This window comes from Numida meleagris, chromosome 12 (assembly GCF_002078875.1).
Source record: "Numida meleagris isolate 19003 breed g44 Domestic line chromosome 12, NumMel1.0, whole genome shotgun sequence".
Classification (NCBI taxonomy): Eukaryota; Metazoa; Chordata; class Aves; order Galliformes; family Numididae; genus Numida; species Numida meleagris.
In genome coordinates this window covers 4,791,348-4,808,219 of record NC_034420.1, presented here as the reverse complement: position 1 = coordinate 4,808,219, position 16,872 = coordinate 4,791,348, and the positions used below count along the sequence as shown (strand labels likewise).

Sequence of the window (16,872 nt, the reverse complement as noted above, 5' to 3'; positions counted from 1 at the left end):
CAGGAGGATGCTACTGAGCGGTTTCCTCCCTGAAGAAGCGCAGAACTGTTCCTTGAAATGCCCCAAACTTGTGTCAAAAAGAGGGAAGTGATATTTTAACAGGTGTTCCAGGGATGAGGGTTGGTTTTATTCATTAATTTTCGTTCCACGGTGAGAAGGAGGCGCCGGCACCAGCACTAAGCTCCCGGCGCTGCGGGAGGGCCGGGGAGCCCCGCACGGCGCGGCCGGGTGCCACGGGGCGCTGAGGGGCGCGGGATGCGCGCGGAGTGGGGCCGGGCCCACCGCGCCGCCTCAGCGCCGCCGCCTCACGGCTCTGCGGGAACGGCCGGCGGCGGCCTCCGCGGAGCGCCTCAGTCCTTCCCACCGGGGCCGCACCGCTGCGGCAGCGCGCGGCCGGGGCAGCCCCGCCGGGAGACGGGCGCGGCGCGAAGCGCGGTGCCGGCGAAATCCCCAGGGTCCCTCTCGCGCCGCGCCGCGCGGTGCCGCCCGGGCGCTGCTGCCCGCCCGCTGCCGCCCGGCCCCGGCTGTGCGCGGGGGGCGCTGCGCGCGCGCGGCCGGGTGCCGAGCGCGGGGATTGGCTGTCGGCCCGGCCGCGGCGCGTGCAGCCGGGGGCCGGCGGGGCTGCAGCCAGAGCGCGGCTGGGCGGACGGCTGCGGGGCCGCGCTCCTCCGCCCGCAGCCCCGTGCCGTGCCGCGCCGCTGCCCGGGGGCGGCGGGAGGCTGCCGCTGCGCCGCCGCTCGGGGGAGGGACGGGACAGGAAGGAGAGGAAGGAAGGGGGTGTCCCTCGCCAGTGAAGGAATCCGCACCGGTGCGAAGTTATCTCCCAGAGACGCAGCGAGGCACTCGGGCTGCTCGACCTGCTCCCGCTGCTGGTAAATGCTCCTCACTTTTCCTCGCCTGCGCGCTCCGGGCTCCGCTCGGCGCTCCCCGCGCCCGCTCCCTGCAGTTGGGCGCTGCGCTCCGCAGCTGCCGGCGGCCCCGGGGCGCTCCCTGCGCGCTGTGCCGCGCCGCGCCGGCTCCAGCCCGGTCCTGCGCTCCTCGCCCCTGCTTGCCGGTGTTGCCGCTGTCGGTGCGGCCGCTTCGCTCCTCTGTCGGTTTTTTCCCCTTTTTCCCACGCGTCTGAGGAGGAAGCGCGATTTCGCGTCAGCCTCTGCCGACAGCGTGGAAAGGTATCGCTGATTCAGAAACTGCCGTGCGCGGTGCGCCTGGGTGAGGAGAGGCGGAAAGGCGGAGAGGCGGCGGGCGGCCGTGTGCCGAACGGGAATTAGTACCCGCCGCTTCGCATCGCTGCTGCAGGCTTGCAGGGAGCAGTAAGGACGGCGGCGTCGCGTTGCTCGCAGCCGACGAGCACGGAGGCGCGCGGTGTGTCGCGGACAGCCCAGCGCGGAGCCGCTCGGAACCGCGCGTTACCGAGCCGGGGCCGTGCGCGCGGCGCTGCTCTGTGGGTCCCGCGGCGGCCCCGCACCGAGCGCCGGGAGCCGCGTTCCGCGGGGCCAGCCCGAGTCCGGCGGCTGCCGGCCCCAGCGCCTCGCTCTGCAGCGCACTTGGTAGGATGTTTCTGAGTGCTGCTGTAAACGTCCAGCTGTAACAGTTTCGGGAGGCTGCGTGCTGCTGCCGTGTTACAGTGCTGCTTATGCTTTCTTTCTTTCTTTCTTTTTTTTTTTTTTCCCTCGTACTTCAGTGTTCTGTCCTGGTTCGAGCTGCAGTGACAAGCACTGTCTGTGTGTCTGTATTTGTGTACGTGTGTATTTGTGTGTTTATGTAGAAAATGTTTGGTTTGTACTTGTGCAAATTTACCAGCCATGCGTTAGGTGGAGAAAGCAGGTGTAGCAGCAGGATTCAAGTGCAGGAGCATGGAACTGAAGGTGACTCTGTTTACAGTGCCTACATGTTTGGAATTATAGGCAAAACGTTACGTGAGATCAAAGAAATTCCAAATGTGTGCGTTTTACGGAAGTGAAGTCTGTAAGCAGCAGTAACGCAGCAATCTCAGAAAACAGGGCTTGATGGAAACAATACAGAACACACACTGTCAGTAGCACGCAGCTACCCAGCGTCCTCGCAGAGCACTTCATGGAATGCTGCTTAAAATCTTCTCTGTTTCCAGAACGAGGTCCTTGTACGCTGTGTGCGGAGTTGGTGGAGGAGCAGTGTCACCTGTTAGTAGGGTTACTGGATGCGAGTTTTGTTGTTAACCTTGGTTGTACAGTTTGATGGTTCTTCAAACTTTAGAAGAGCACAGAAGTGGTTCTCTCTTGAGGATGTTTGTGTCAGAATTCATTTTACACTGATTTGAGAGACTGGCGAGTCTCCGCTGTACCTGATGATGGTGGGTGTTTTTCAAAGGGGCTTGTGTAAGGGCTGGGTAAAGGGGATTCCCACCAGGGGCTGGCAGCCTGAAGGTGTTAATGGCATTTCTTGCATGGGCAAGGTTTAGAAGTGTGTACAAACAATGTATGTGGGCATCATTTCCGAGTATGCTAGCGAATCACTAACCAGGTTAAAGATTAATCTAGCTTGGCCCATATGCTGAGGTTTCTGGTCTCTGGGTAATAGATGAAAAATATTAATATTTTGCACTGATTTAGACTGTATTGTATGCGGGAAGCCAGCTGTGAAGTCTGGGCTTTAAATCACTTCTGGGAAAAAACTTTTTTAGCTGTGGTTGCTTTGTGTCCTGGCAACACCTAACAACTCGCACTGCTATTTCCTTCAAATGTTAGCGCATGTTCAGCATATCAAAAAAAAAAAAAAAAAAAAAAAAAAAGTTTTGGTCTGGATAATGTTTGATTTTTATTCTGCTGATTTCTAAACATTTCTTATTAAATAGCACTTATATGAAAGCGGTAATCCTTTAATTCTCTGTGTGCTTATTTCTGATGTGGATAATGACAATAAAATAATCATATTTCTATGTCATTAAGATTTCAACTGATTATATAGCTTGGAGAAAATTAACATGTGAACATCACTAGTGATGTTTTCCTCTAATTAAAATGAACAGTTTTTTCGTTTTTGGTATTTTGTACTGCGAGTCGAAGAGCTGCCTGAGAAAACAGAGGAGATACTTGCTCTCGTTGGGTCGCAGACCTTGATAGGGGTAGGAGCATTGATTTGAAGGGCCTTGCAGTCACATTTCTCTGCCTTTTTAAAGAACGGTTTTAATTCTGGGAAAAACAGCAATACATATCATCTTGTGACATATTATGGTCATGACTTTGGCATATTCCTGTCACATACTGTCACTTTGGTTTCTGCAGCCAAAGAAAATTTTTTCTGCAAAATATTTTTGTTAGAGTAAGTAAAGGTGTAAGCTGGATTAGCGATCTTGGGCTTGAAATTCCTTAGAACAGCATAGAAAAGGGAAAAATGTTCCTTCTGTTCAATCAAGGTCAATGTCTAGACTTCCTTGCCTGAGAGGTCAAATTAAACTGAAGGTCGTATTATACAGAGACGAAGCTCGAGCCACTGCTAGACCACTCCAGTCAATATACCGATGTTTGAAAAGCTGTTGCGTGTTTGTTTGTAGTTTACTGCCAATTTAATCCCTCAGTCCTTAATATTTTTGGCAGAAGGTACACGCAGGAGCAGCAGCAGCACCACTGAAGTCCGTGCTTAAAGATGAGGCCAAGAATTCATTGGAATGGACCTTTAATAAAAGCAAATTTCACCTATTGTACAAACAGGTAGTTCTAAAAAGGCTGGAGGTTTTTGGTTGGGGGTTTTTTTGTTTGTTTGTTTGTTTGTTTGTTCTTACCCTCAGTGTGCAGGGAAGTAAATACAGCCTTAGAATATAAATTAAATTAAATCTATTCTACTAAACTGATTGATCGGAGAGATTTTAGTCCTTGCTTGCTTTGTCAGAAGGTTGTATGTAATGAATACAGCAATTTTTTTTCCAGGCTTTTTTTTTTAACAGTATTGCACTTATAATTTCACAAGATCTCTATCAGGAAGAACAGTTTCGTGTTATGCTTGTAGTGCTGGAATAGAGGAGATAGTTTTGCTGTTATGAAACGTGTGCAGAGCTGGTCCGTGCTTTGTGACCTGTGCTGTCACATCCCAGAGACTTCTTACCAACTGGCAGTGACTCACTTCTCTAATTTCTCACTGCACAAAGCGGTTCGTGTGCGGTGTGCTTTTAGCTTATGTAGGAGGCAGCGTATGAAATGCCTGTGGCTGTATCTGATGTGCCAGCCACAGAGCGGACCAGATTGGTGTCCTGGCCATCTCTGCAGCCTTAAAGAACCCCGTGTGCTGATCCTTATTCAGAGTCACAGTTTCCATTTAGCTGAGTGGCTGCAGCAAGGTATTCTGAACTAAAATGTTTTCTGCAATATAGTCTTGCCTAATCCACGTATGGATTTAGAAGATGCATTGGGACATCTCCTGTTAGCTGAATTTTGTCTCACAATTATTGGTCTGCATTGGGATCTCATAATGCTGTTGAAGTTCAAATGCATTGTTTTAAATCCACCTTGCTGACTAACTCAATATTATCAAATAGACTTTTTGGATAAGCAGGAAATACGTTAAGCTTAGATGTTATTCATTTTTTATTATTAACTTTTAAAATAGGTTCTTCTTGGTTGAATTGACTGACATTCAGTGCCAAATAGTAATAAATTGTCTCCTTTCATGTTTATTGAGGAGCATTAATAACCGAGTAGTCTCCCGTATAGGGATGTAATTATGGGATTTTAGCACCAAGCCGCACAGCGCTGAGTTGCGGGCGGGCGAGTGTGTGATGCCCTGTGCCGCACAGCAGTGCCGTGTTCAGACCCTTCTGGACAACTGCTGACTCCAGCTCACACGTCTGTAACTCAAGGGCAGGTTTTAGAGAGATGCTTTTTGTGGCTTGATCAGTGGAACGCTGGGTGGCAGTGAGGTGGGGGATGTGGGCTATGGGGCACTGGTTTTTTGTGGCATGTGTTTTGTTAGTGTCTTTCTGTTTTTGATTAAAAAAAAAAAAATTACAAATGCTGTCAGGTAGTGTGGGGAAATTAAGAACAAGGTATCACTCATCTTGTTTCTGGATAATAGTTGGCATTCTGGTTTTCTTCTTAAGGGATTTTTTTGGTATGCGGGTATGTACGTTTAGCCAAAACACAAACTGAGACCTACAAATGTATGTTAAAACTGTATAAAATGTACAAGCAGTTTCTCTTGAAGGATTTTCATGCTTGTGTCAGGTGTACTGTAACCGCCCATGTGTCCTCAGTCAGAGCTTTCAAAGCTTTTGACTTGCCTGAAGTCTCCAAATTTATCCGTTGTTTCTCAGACCACACAGGTAAGGAAAGCACAAGGGACTGTTCATAGGGCTGTGCGAACCTATCAAAATCATTAACAAAGACCTCGGAGAAAGACTTCCTAAGGGTAAGGAAGCACTAACTGTGTTAAGTCGTCGTGGAGGGGCTGTGTCTGGAGGCGGTGCAGGGCACGGCTGTGCGTGGGGCCGCGTGCGGAGAGCGGCCGGTGATGTGCTCCTGGAGGACGCGCGGTGAGGACAGGCAGTAGAACAGAGCTGTCTTCTCTTGCTTATCCAGCGTGCAGTTCTGAACGGCAGTCTGAGCCCCAGAGAAGGTGTGGTTGCAGATGTGAGCTGAGGCCTGCCGAGGTGCAGCGCTGCACCTGCGAGTTGTGTTCCCACATGTTGCGTTGTGTGGGATAGCAAGCAGCCTGTCCCTGTGCTTGTATTTCCATGGTTAGCTATGTAAGAATGTCTGTTAAGTTACTGGGGAAGAAAACATTTAGGAAAGTCATTTTTCTTAAGCCAAAAAAAAGTTGGTTCTGTTTGAATTGTGTTTTTTGAATGGTTCTGTACAGTGCTATCTGTAAACTGTGTTGTGGAAAACTGTGAGCTTGAAAAGACATGTGTGAATTTATGTAAGTGGAAACCATATACATTCTGTTCTGAAGTCATTGTTCATAGTAGTATAGGATCTATGTGTAAGCATACATAAAAACAGTAAACCATAGCATATCCACTCAGCGTAGTAAGGTTTTTCCAAAGCATTTTGTAAGTATAGATTGCTTGGTGGCTTTTCTAATCTCTCCTTAAAATGCAGCTATCTACACTGAAGTAAGAGTTATCATAATAGTGTGCTCCAACATACTAAAAAGGGAGCAAATAGCTTTTTCAACCAAAAAAAGTATTGAGTATTTAGAAAAGCAGAATACTTGATGTTGAAATATAACAGCAACACCAGAGAAAAGATTCTTTATCTTGAAAATGAAGCTCACTGTACTTGCTACGTGCACCTTGCCAATATCATAGGAAATACTTTATTGGGATCAGATTCTGGGAGAAAAACGAGACATTGGCTTTGTACCAATTGAAGTTAAATTCTATTGGTAAATATTAAATGCATTAGAGTAGATAAAATATATATTCACTAGAAAGGAATATCAAGCACTAGGTACTTGCAATATTAAATTAGTTTTTGAACCAACTTAGAATAAGTGCTGTGCAGTTTGATGTACTTAACTGCGTATAAAAAAATCCAAACCAAATTTCATTAAAAATGTCCATCAGTGTGTGCTGTTTGACCAGTTGTTCCATAGCTACCTCCTTTGGTAAGCACCATTACTGATTAATTAGGCTTTTAATAGTTCTTCATGTTAATATGTATTTACACAGATAACAGGTTTTAGTGCACGTGTGCAGGTTGTTGGTGCATCTGCTTTGTGGGTTGCTGTTTTTTTTTTTGTTTGTTTGTTTTGTTTGTGTGTGTGTGTGTGTGTGTGTGTGTGTAGGGCCACCCAGAAGATCGTGGCTTATTTGGAGCTGGCACAACTATGGTCAGGAATGCAGAACGTTCTCTCCGGGTGTGTTTTCCTTTGTAGGCATTTTTTATAACTTTTTTTTTCACAGAGAAAATGTTTTTATAATTTCCAGTGTTTTTTGTGCTAGAGAGATAGAGGGTTTCCCAATGCTGAAGATGCGTATCCACAGAAGAATGTAAGCCCGCATAGGGGAAGGGAAATTGTTTCCTCTTCCACTTCAACATAGCTGACTGGGCACTAATATCAAAGAAATTGTTACTGTGTCATACAGGAAAAGTAATTATTTTGACAGATTCTTTCCAATCATGGGGAAATTTCTTATGTAAACCAAGAGTTGTCTAAATATTTGAATGACTTGAAACAAGATAATTGTAACTATAGCTGTAAGTAAACACACTCGTGCCATGAAAGTGGATCTGTAATCTTAATAATTTTGTAACAGTTTGATTTGTCTGAGTTTTTTTGTATTATATATGTGCGGTTCCCTAAAATACGATGAAGCTTATGTAAACATTCCTGTGACACATGAAGGTCTGCTGGCAGTTAAGATACAGAACTGCTTTGCAGTTCCTTCTGCTTTGTTGACATGTGGCCTAAGGATCAGTGGAAGATCACTGACAGACTGCCCTGGGAAGCTGTGAGCGTGCAGGTCCGGGTTAGCAATGGAGCAGTGGAGAGCATTTCTGAAGAAAGTTGACTGTCTAGAAATGAGCGGTACCTATAAGATGCTCCAAATTTCTGATAGGCCTATTTCCTTTAAGATGAGTTCTTAACGTCCCTCTGGGTGTTATCTTGCATCCATACCTCCTGGGAATTCCTGGGAAAGAAAACTGAATGTACTTGTTTTAGGTAAGGCGTCCAAAATAAGTGGTGTGCGCTTGGTGGTTAGGTCATTCCAAAACTACGTATGAGAAGTAGACAGTGAAGTATATTATTAATAATCTACAGAGCAATGAAGTAACTAAGATTTGTCTAAAGGATTGATCACCACAGGAGCCAAAGCTTGCTTTTGCTGGGAGTGAGCTGGCAGTAGTGGTCTCTCTGCATAGAGAATGACCAAAATCATCCCCTTTCCCTCTCCCTCCAGCTGCTTGCTGGGAGCACAGAGCAGTCTGAGCAGGTCTCCAGTGCAGCTCTGAATCTGGAGGTCACAGCTTTATTAACCAGTACTGAAGTATGTGGCATTCCAGTGCAAATCTGAGCTGACGCCAGTGGCCTCTCCCATAGAATAAAGGATAAGCCGTATGGTTGCCTTTCTTCCAGCTTTCTGAAGGAAAAGCAGACAGAAATCCAGAGCGTTGTCACCTTTTTCCTTCTGCAGAACCTCTTTGAGGTTGAGGAGTGAGGAGTGACGTGAGTGAGGCTGCACAGAACAGACCTCTGCAGAAAGGCCTGTCAGTGTTCAAGACCCACGTGCTCGCTGGGCAGCAGAATGTAGGCTTTTTTCTTTTCCTTTTTTCTTTTTCTTTTTTTTTTAAGGGGATCGAAGTCACAATTGTTTAAAAAAGCTGCAGTAGTGAATTCAGCTGACAGATCACTGTCAGCTCTCATCCTCCTGCTTCTGGAATCACTCCTCAGGAAGGTGTCACCTCTTGCATCAGGGGCCTCTTCACCTTGGGGATGTGAAGAAGAGGGAGGAGGAGACAAACATGGAGAACAGTGACCTGAGTGTTGCTCTTTCAGGCTTGCGTTGGCGGCTTTGCCACTGCATTTCTTTTCTGAGGGAGGCGCTGGCAGGCCTGTAGTCCTGTGTTCTGCCTAGGAGTAGTGAGGGATGGGCTGGCAGCCCTCCTGGTACCGTGCTCCTTGCATCACCGCTGAGGATTACTAGCTAATGAGTTGAGTCAGAGAGACCTTTCCTTTCACTTTCACAAGCAGCTGTCACTGCTGGAGAGAAGTGGTGAGAGGTGAGAAGAACCCATGGATTGCCTGTGGAGTATTTATTCTTCTATTGAAGCTTTAATTACCTAACTGAAACTCTTCTTCCATCTTTCCAGCAATCCCAGGGGCCTCGGCAGGTTGCTCTAGTTCGGCTGGCATTCTGTATCAGCTAACTCCAGGCTTAAATTGCCTTTTTTTTTTTTCCTCTGCATTGTTCCTTTAAAGGATCAGTAATCGCTTCCCCCTGTGTTTCTCAAAACGTCCAAAATACAAGCCCCTAATAGATAGCTCTTTTTCAGAGCAGCTTAAGCACTTCCTCCATGCCTGTCACTCTCTGCCCATGACTGTCACTGGCTGGGCCAGTATGGGAGTGTTTAAGCACTGCCAGTTCTGCAGGTCTTGATGTTAGCATAGGATTAGGATTTGTAATTGTACCTCAATTAGCTTAAGGCCAGCTTCTGGATGGTGCTTCCTCTTTGTAGGGAGAACTGTCACCCTCTTTACCTCAGTAGTCTTCCAGGGGAATGTCAGAACACAGACACTGCTGATAATCCCAACATAGATGGTCTTTCCCTTCTTCCCTGGTGGCACCACGCAAAGGAGACAACCACGCTATTTGTGAATTCTGTTTTTCCCGTAGAAGGGAAGTGATATGAGGTGTGAAATTTGGAACCTCTCAAAAGCTGTTAAATTGCTGCTTTGTACTACCTCCATTTGACAGAGCTTTTCCACTGAGCCCTAGGCACTAGAATGTCTGATTGAAAACTTCCTGACTCCTTGAATCAAGTGTTATGTATCCTAAGTATAGTCAAACTGGATTAGTCCTAGTAAAGCTGAAGCCTGATAGATATTCCAAAAATCCTGAAGCACTTGCCATCCAAACAAGTACTTTGTACCCATGAATTATAAAGTAGGAGTTCCTGTAAATCTGCAACATACAAAATTTAGATACAAAGACAGTTAAGCCTGGAATAGGTGTTTCAGTTCAGTGGTTCAATCCTGTAAATAGTCATTACTCTCCTTTTGGTGTTAAATGCCTGTGTGTGGGAAAGGTGTTACGGCAAGCTTATGGCAAGCTCTGCTAGAAGCATCATTGTCCTACTGTCATCCATTTGCAGTTTAATTTAATTGATGACTTTTAAAGAAGGAAACGTAAAAGATAGTTAGATGTCATCTTAATTTTGCTAATGAAGTGCCATTTAGTACTTAAGTTGTGCTGTGCTAATATTATGGCCTACTATGATTTATAGCTAACAAGTTTTACTTTCTAAATAAGCAGCAACAAATTCATATCTATGAGCTAGAATTTGTGGCAGTTGGAATTCATGAGTGTCTCACAATGACTACAGTGGCTTTGGATCAAACCTTGCTTATACAAGCTCTACTGTATGGGGAAGAGAGTTTATGTTGTTCATAAGTGCTTCTTCTGTTGCGTAAAGAAAATAAAGGGGGGAGGTAACTGCATGCTTTGGGCAGTTACTGAGGTTGAAGGAAAAATATTCTATATGAGTTTTAATGTTACTCTACCGTACACCATTCATGCAGTGAATGCCAACAAAGGAATATAATGAATTTTCCTGGTAGTACAAAGGCAGCTGCATATTGCTGTGTCTTACCTCGTGAAAGGAATATGGCCGCTCTTCTTTGTTTCCTGGGCCCAAGTAGTGACTTTAATGTAGCTTCAGGTCTTTCTTGCTGTCTTCTTTCTTACTCCACCTGTATTAAAAATATTCCATGAGCAGGAATTATTTGACTTGGTTGGGTCAGTTCAGGAACATCTTGAAGTATAATTCCTTGTATTTGTTATGAACAGGTCTGCCCATGTGAGAACTGATGATGTGCACCACTGTATGCTTTAGGATGATGCTTTCTGTGTCAGCTGCTGAATTTATCAGCTGTCTGCTATTACTTCTTTGGTTGGGTGATGCTTCTTTTTCTCCTCCTGCTATTCTTCCTCCTTCCCTTCTTTGCTCTCTTCAGCCATGACACTGATGAGAAAAGTTTTACAGGCATATAGTTTAATGTTCATTGCTGACTGGTTATCTTGTTGTCAGAAGCTGTCTGAATACTTGGTGCCATTTCTTCCATTGTGTATGAAATCTTGTTTAGGTCTATTACCTGTGTATTATAGGTAAAAGTGGAATGTTATGAATGAATATTTATTTCCACTTTGATTACTGTGGAAGTCTGTAGAGCTATTATTCATCTTCCCTACTTAGCAGTTATTTAACATATCTGTTTGCTCACATAGTAAAACTATAATAGCTTTTTGTATTATGGAAAACAGTCTTTTTTTTTTTTTTTTTTTTTTTTTTAAGTAAGGGGAAGCAATGGTGCAGAATTAGTTAATGCACTGAAAAATAGGTTTATTCTCTGCTTAGGAAAAGGGCTGTTATGGTCCTGCAGATTAGGGTCCAGGTTTGTTGGTGGACAAAAGTCTGCCGGTTAGTTTTCATCCTTTTCTGTTTAAAAACTGTGCTTTCCTTCTTGATTTGCTGCAGTATATTTGTTCGGAATTGAATTTACTGCCTGAAATATATCAATTTAGTGGAAAGATGCTTGTCTGAAGGTTTACTAATTGTGCACCTTATGCCATCGTGTTGCTTATTTTTTTTATATAAATGAAAATGTTTCAATTAGTAAGTGTTCTGGAAGGTGATAGAAGTTGGATGAAGTTCTAGTAGCGTAGGAGGAAAAGAAAAATTAATCCAATTTTTAATTTCAGATAAACAGCTTTATTATAGAAGCTATCTCTTCCTTTTGTGATTACTCTGACCGTGGATGAGTCTTACAAAATAACTAAAATAACTGTGTTATACTTCAGATACATGGTAGCTAGGTGGCCTGTTCTCCGCTTTCTCTCAGCGCATTATGGGTTCAGATTCTTCTTTCAGTTACCATGGCTCAGGTTCAGTAGAATGCTGAGTGCCCAGTTTAGCCCTTTTCTTTTAACTCCACCAAACAACCATTTACCTGGCTCCCCAGTTCTTAGATGTCTCTTCAGCAAGCCTTAAGTTCTGCTCATCCTGGGTACAAAGTTCTTTTCCACAGGACTTTTCCTCCTCAGAACTTGTCATCATTGCCAGGCAAGAATTCCAGTCGAGAATGGTTACTTGTTCACTCCCACAGCTGGCACAGCTTCATGTCCCCTTCACACAGCCCTGCTCTCGGGTAGGACTTCGCTGGGGCTCGGATCAGTTTCACCAAACAAGGTTGAGATTAGAAATTAGAGGAAACTCACAATCTTCTTTTGAATGATAACAGTAGTCAAGCAATGAAAAATTTTATCTGTGGAAGTAGTGAAGTCGTCACCATGAGTGATATTGCTGAACAGATAGACAGACATCTACCTAGGATGGTAGAACTGCCATTGACACCAGCTTGCAGCTAGGGGACAAACTAGAAAACTTCATAATGGACATCTCCCCAACTGTGTTATCCTGCAGAGTACTGGATTACGTCAATCTGAACGGATGTCTATAAAAAACTTGATGTGTTTTTCAAGCTATTGACATGCTGTTTCATGTTAGTACTGATAAGTTGGGTAATTTAAGAAGGGCAGAACCAGACCTTAGCAGTCAAAGTGCTGTATGAGATTATATGAGTCTGTGGAGATATGTATGTACATATGTGTATATATGAATTTGTGCATGCATGCACACTTAAAGTTTTGGAACTTACTCACTGTAATTCCTGTGATTACAGGGTGGACTGTGGTGTTTTTAGTTCAACTTTTTTTTTTTTCCTCTTTTGGGGATGTTTAAGGGTGATAACAGTTTTTCCCTTAATGGATAAGTGAAGGCTAAGATGTTAAGATAGAGAACAGCTCAGCAAAAACGCCTAAGTGGTATAGCAAACTTCCAGCTCTGCAGTTAAAATTTTGTACTGATAACTATTTGCATATTGCAAGCAATTCATTTGGCATCATGTATCTCAGGTATAGCAGTATCACCCAAATAGCTAATGAGACCACGTGTAGTGCCAAATAAAGAATAACGTGTACTTGTTTAGTAATTGAACCTGACATAAAATAAAGCACAGAAAACTAGATTGTGCTTGAGATCATAGAGAAATACAGATGCCCTAGGTGCTGTTCAGGCTTTCCCTTGAAAACAGATGTGTTCAGAAAAAATGACCAATCATCCAAGCTGGCATAACCTTCCTGTATGCTTTAATAATATAAATTACAGTGGAATTAGTGGGTAAAATATTCAGTATTTCTGTTTTAATGCTATCCTTTGAAATTAATGGTAATGATGATTCCCCATTTTGGGGAACGTGGTTATGGCTTCCTAGTGACTAATAGCTTCAGTCAGTAACATAATGGGTTTTGCAACATGATAATGAAAAAAGTTCTAATGAAGGTCAGTTAGCAAATGGTACTGAATCGTTAGTTTTAAAAATCTGTCAAACTTGGCAGTATTTTTTCAGGTTTTGTTAAACTGGGTCTTTCACCTCTAACAATAGAGCTGTGATCCGTACAGATATTTCAGTGACTTCGTTGGAAGAATGGATCTAGTGTTTTAGGCTCCCGAAGAAAAGAGCTGATGCTCCTTAGCTTGCTATACCATGTCAAAGCCCAGTTCAGTTTTTAGGTGAGGTGGTGTTTTTAAGTGTGACAGTAAAACAGGGCTGTGTAAGGTCTCATTATGCCGTTTTAGTTACTGGTTGAGTAGCTGTCGTAGGTAATGTGATGGTGTGTTCCTGAGTGAACATATTATTTTTGATCTAGATATGTTTTCAACCTTATGTCATTGCTTTAGATGGCTAAATCAAAAAATTAGTGATGCAAAAGTACTTAAATTGTCTCCAGAAGTTTGGTTTTGTGAGTTTGTAGTTTCCTTGTTCTGTAGTAGCGTTGGCTGTTGTGTGGCATTGACATCCTGTGTGACTCTGGTCATGCTGGCACTGGGTTGGGTCAGTGGATGAGGCTTTGTGTTACACAGGCTTACACCCTTCTACAAGGGCAATGGAAGGAGTTTGTCTTCTCTTGAAACATCTTGTTAAACATTTCTGAACTGTGGCTAAAAAACAAATGCGCTTTCTTTTTGCAGAGTATTTTTTTCCTCATTTGTGGATCATTCATCTGTTTTGTCATCTGCCAGTGATACTCTTTAAGTGTAGTTAAGTGAATTTTCATTAGCTACCTGCAAAGTAATTTTTTTTGTCCAACATACTGATTCCTATAATGACCTAGTTTTGCTAGCTACACAACATTCATCTATGAAGCACTAGGTAACTGATTATTTCTCTGAGTGATAGAAAGTAAACACAAAATAAAACTAAAAAAAAAAGTCTTCAAGCACTGACAGAAGTGATGGATCTGCCTTCTTCTGTGCATCAGTAATTTAAAGTGAAAGTTTACAAATGTACAGTTCAAGTTGAGGCTTGGCATACAATCTCAGATGAAATTCTTGCTGCTCAGAATCTATTTTAGAGAAAGAACAACACCATATAGGCTGTTATTTTGTTCCTGTGTTGAGATAAATTTAACTTTTGGATGGATATGAATGTATACATACAATTTCCTTCAAAAAATAAGTGTGGAAGTTAGATTTTGTTATTTACTTCTTCCATGAAGATGGAGGTGGAAGTCTAAAGTAAATTCTTGTTAACAGGAGGTACTTAACTGCAGAATTATTATTGAAATAAATAATTCATATTGTACCTATTGAGCTTTGTCATACCAAAATATGTGTTGTTTACCAGTTAAAGATCTATACGTGTACATTGAAAAGAAATATAATTAGTGATTTTTTTTTAAATCTTTTAGTCTTCATGAGATATTAAAAAGCTTCTAATAACTGATCTGAAAAATTCCATCCAGTACATTGAGGAAGGAGGTTATGTATTTCAACACTTAAAAGAAAGCACCATGTGGTACAAAGTGAAATATAACAATTTTTTTTTAATTACTATACTGACATAATATTTAATATATCAATAAAAACATAGGAAGTAAAGCAGCTTAGAAACATGAGGATAATCTGTATATACTTCCCCAGGCTGTATTTAACTGCTCTAACAGAACTGGGCAAGTGCATGGATGATAGGGACTGCACATCTTACATCTGCTGTGTCAGGAAAAAAACAACGGTTAAAGCTTTACTAATTTCTCATTTTCTGTAACATTTGTCTTATTGACATAGTTCTCTATTACACTTTCACAGTATACATTTTTGGGGCAGAACCTGTCCTAAGAGGTTCTTCATATGTCTTCAGCATTTTGATTATTTTTGGTCAATGTCTGTTAAATCCTCGACTATGTTGTGGGGAAAAATGCACTGAAGTTACGTAGCATCTTGTTTAGGAAGGGATAGCTGTTGTGTTAGTGTGTTCTGTGTGGTGCTCGTGGAACTCTGAGCTAGGATGTTAATAAGGCTCTTGGAGTATTGTTTGGTTGCTGCACTGAAGGTTATAAGTTTGCAGCTGATGCAAGGTGTGCTTAATTGCACAGAAATGCAGAATGGCAGGAATGCAGGTGGGAGTGGGGTCTTGAGCTGGTGGTCCTAATCTCTGGGAGTTTTCTTCACTGTGGTGCAGAAGATTACAGAACTGTTTGTGTCAGATGTAGTTCACACTGCTTCCTAATGACCACGACATATAGAAACCCATTTGCATGGTGTGATGGCATTGTGTAATACCTCATGCTGGTGCAGCACAAGCCAGGCACGGGTGTTACAGAGCTGCTTCCCTTAGTTTGGTTTGACAGCAGGATTCACTTTATTTTGGTATCTGCTGCCTCTATAGCATATGCCTGTCATAAGAGAAATGGCTGTCGTACTGTAGCTGGGGATCTCGCCCTCTAACGGCCTCAGGACGTGAACTACTCAGTGCATCATGCTGATTCAGAAGCATAGGAATTCTTAGATTTGTTATCAGGATGATTTGTTTTCTCTTCTCACTTGATGCAGTAGTTCTGCCCATCATCATTTTGCTGGTTTGGTATCCTGTATGAGGAATTAAGAGTGGATGCCTAATACCTGAGAAGAGATTTTTCATTTTGTAATCTGTAACAAACTGACAGCACATGAGCAAACGTGATGGCCTTTCTGCTTCGGATATATCTATCTGTCTGGACGTGGGCACCTTGTCTTTGGCGACAGCCGGTGCAGAGAGCACACATGCAGTAGTTAGGTCTGCACTTACAAACGTTTGTGTTTCCAAATCAGGTTTATCAAATGTGGATGAACTTCTTAAAATACAGCGAGTTGTCACAGGCTGTTCCTGAACAGTTTATGACTTTCGTACTTGGACTGAATTTACTGTCACTTTGAATTCTGGGCTTTTCCAAGGTCTGTGCCAAGGTGGAGTGAGGTTTATCCCCTTACTGTCACTGCCATATTTTCTAGGAGCAGGCTTTTCATTTACTGCATGTTCTTAGAACCAAAATACCAGCACCCAAATACTTGCAGTTGCATACCCTTACACAGCTGAAAGGACAGTTGTTTCTGTCTCACAAAGGATTTGATATACGTAACAAGTACCACGGCTGGGCTTAAAAATCTAACTGTGCCTGTGATCACATCCTTCAGTAGGTCTAAAGAAAATGAGATTTTCTTTATCCCATCTGCTTGCAGGTAGCATCTAAACTTTGTGTAGTAAATGCGTAAGTTTGGAGGAGCTTGATCATAAAAGGTGGATGTAGACCTTGGTTAAAGTTGTTCAGTTCAGACAGAAGTAGTTACAAGCAATATGAATGCTGTGTGTGATTCAGACTGCAAGTACTGTGGATTTCTTTCATTCTTTCACAGTTCACAGAAAATATATTTTCAAAGAGACTATTTCATAATACTTAAAAAAAAACAACAAAAAACTGAGATTGTGATCCTGGATTTTTAAGCCATCTTTAATTCCTGCCCAGCTAAATAGAAATGAGCAGCCTTACGTAGCGTCTTCAGAATGCCTAACAGGTGGTGTTCCAACACCTGGCGTTACATCTAAGTGTATGGCAAACAGCAATGCCTTATTCCTGAGAAAAACAGGTTAAATACAGTATTAAGTAAAACCCAACAGGAAGATGGGACTGCCCTGTTCTTTGTATGTGAGCAGGAAAGGCGGGGTCTACTTTCTTTATTTTTAAGTACTCTGTTCTTTCTGCAAAGTCACCACTGCTGCGTTCTTTGCGAGCTGTATTAGCTGTGTGTTATTCTGTTGGCCAAAGGGAAGTAAGGCTGCATCTGAACCAGTTCTTGGAAGCTTGCA

General features: G+C 43.1%; 1 protein-coding gene across 9 annotated transcripts in view; it reads left to right on the top strand.

Annotated features, from left to right (window-relative positions):
* TENM2 (teneurin transmembrane protein 2) overlaps positions 667–16,872 on the top strand; it is a 616,658-nt gene continuing 600,452 nt past the window's right edge. For 4 of the 9 annotated variants that reach the window (XM_021410399.1, XM_021410393.1, XM_021410392.1 and 1 more), the window contains exon 1: positions 697–872. The gene's annotated coding sequence lies outside the window, so the exon portion shown is untranslated. Of the gene's footprint in view, positions 873–16,872 lie in introns of all 9 variants that reach the window. The other 5 variants (XM_021410395.1, XM_021410388.1, XM_021410394.1 and 2 more) reach the window with 3 other exon arrangements.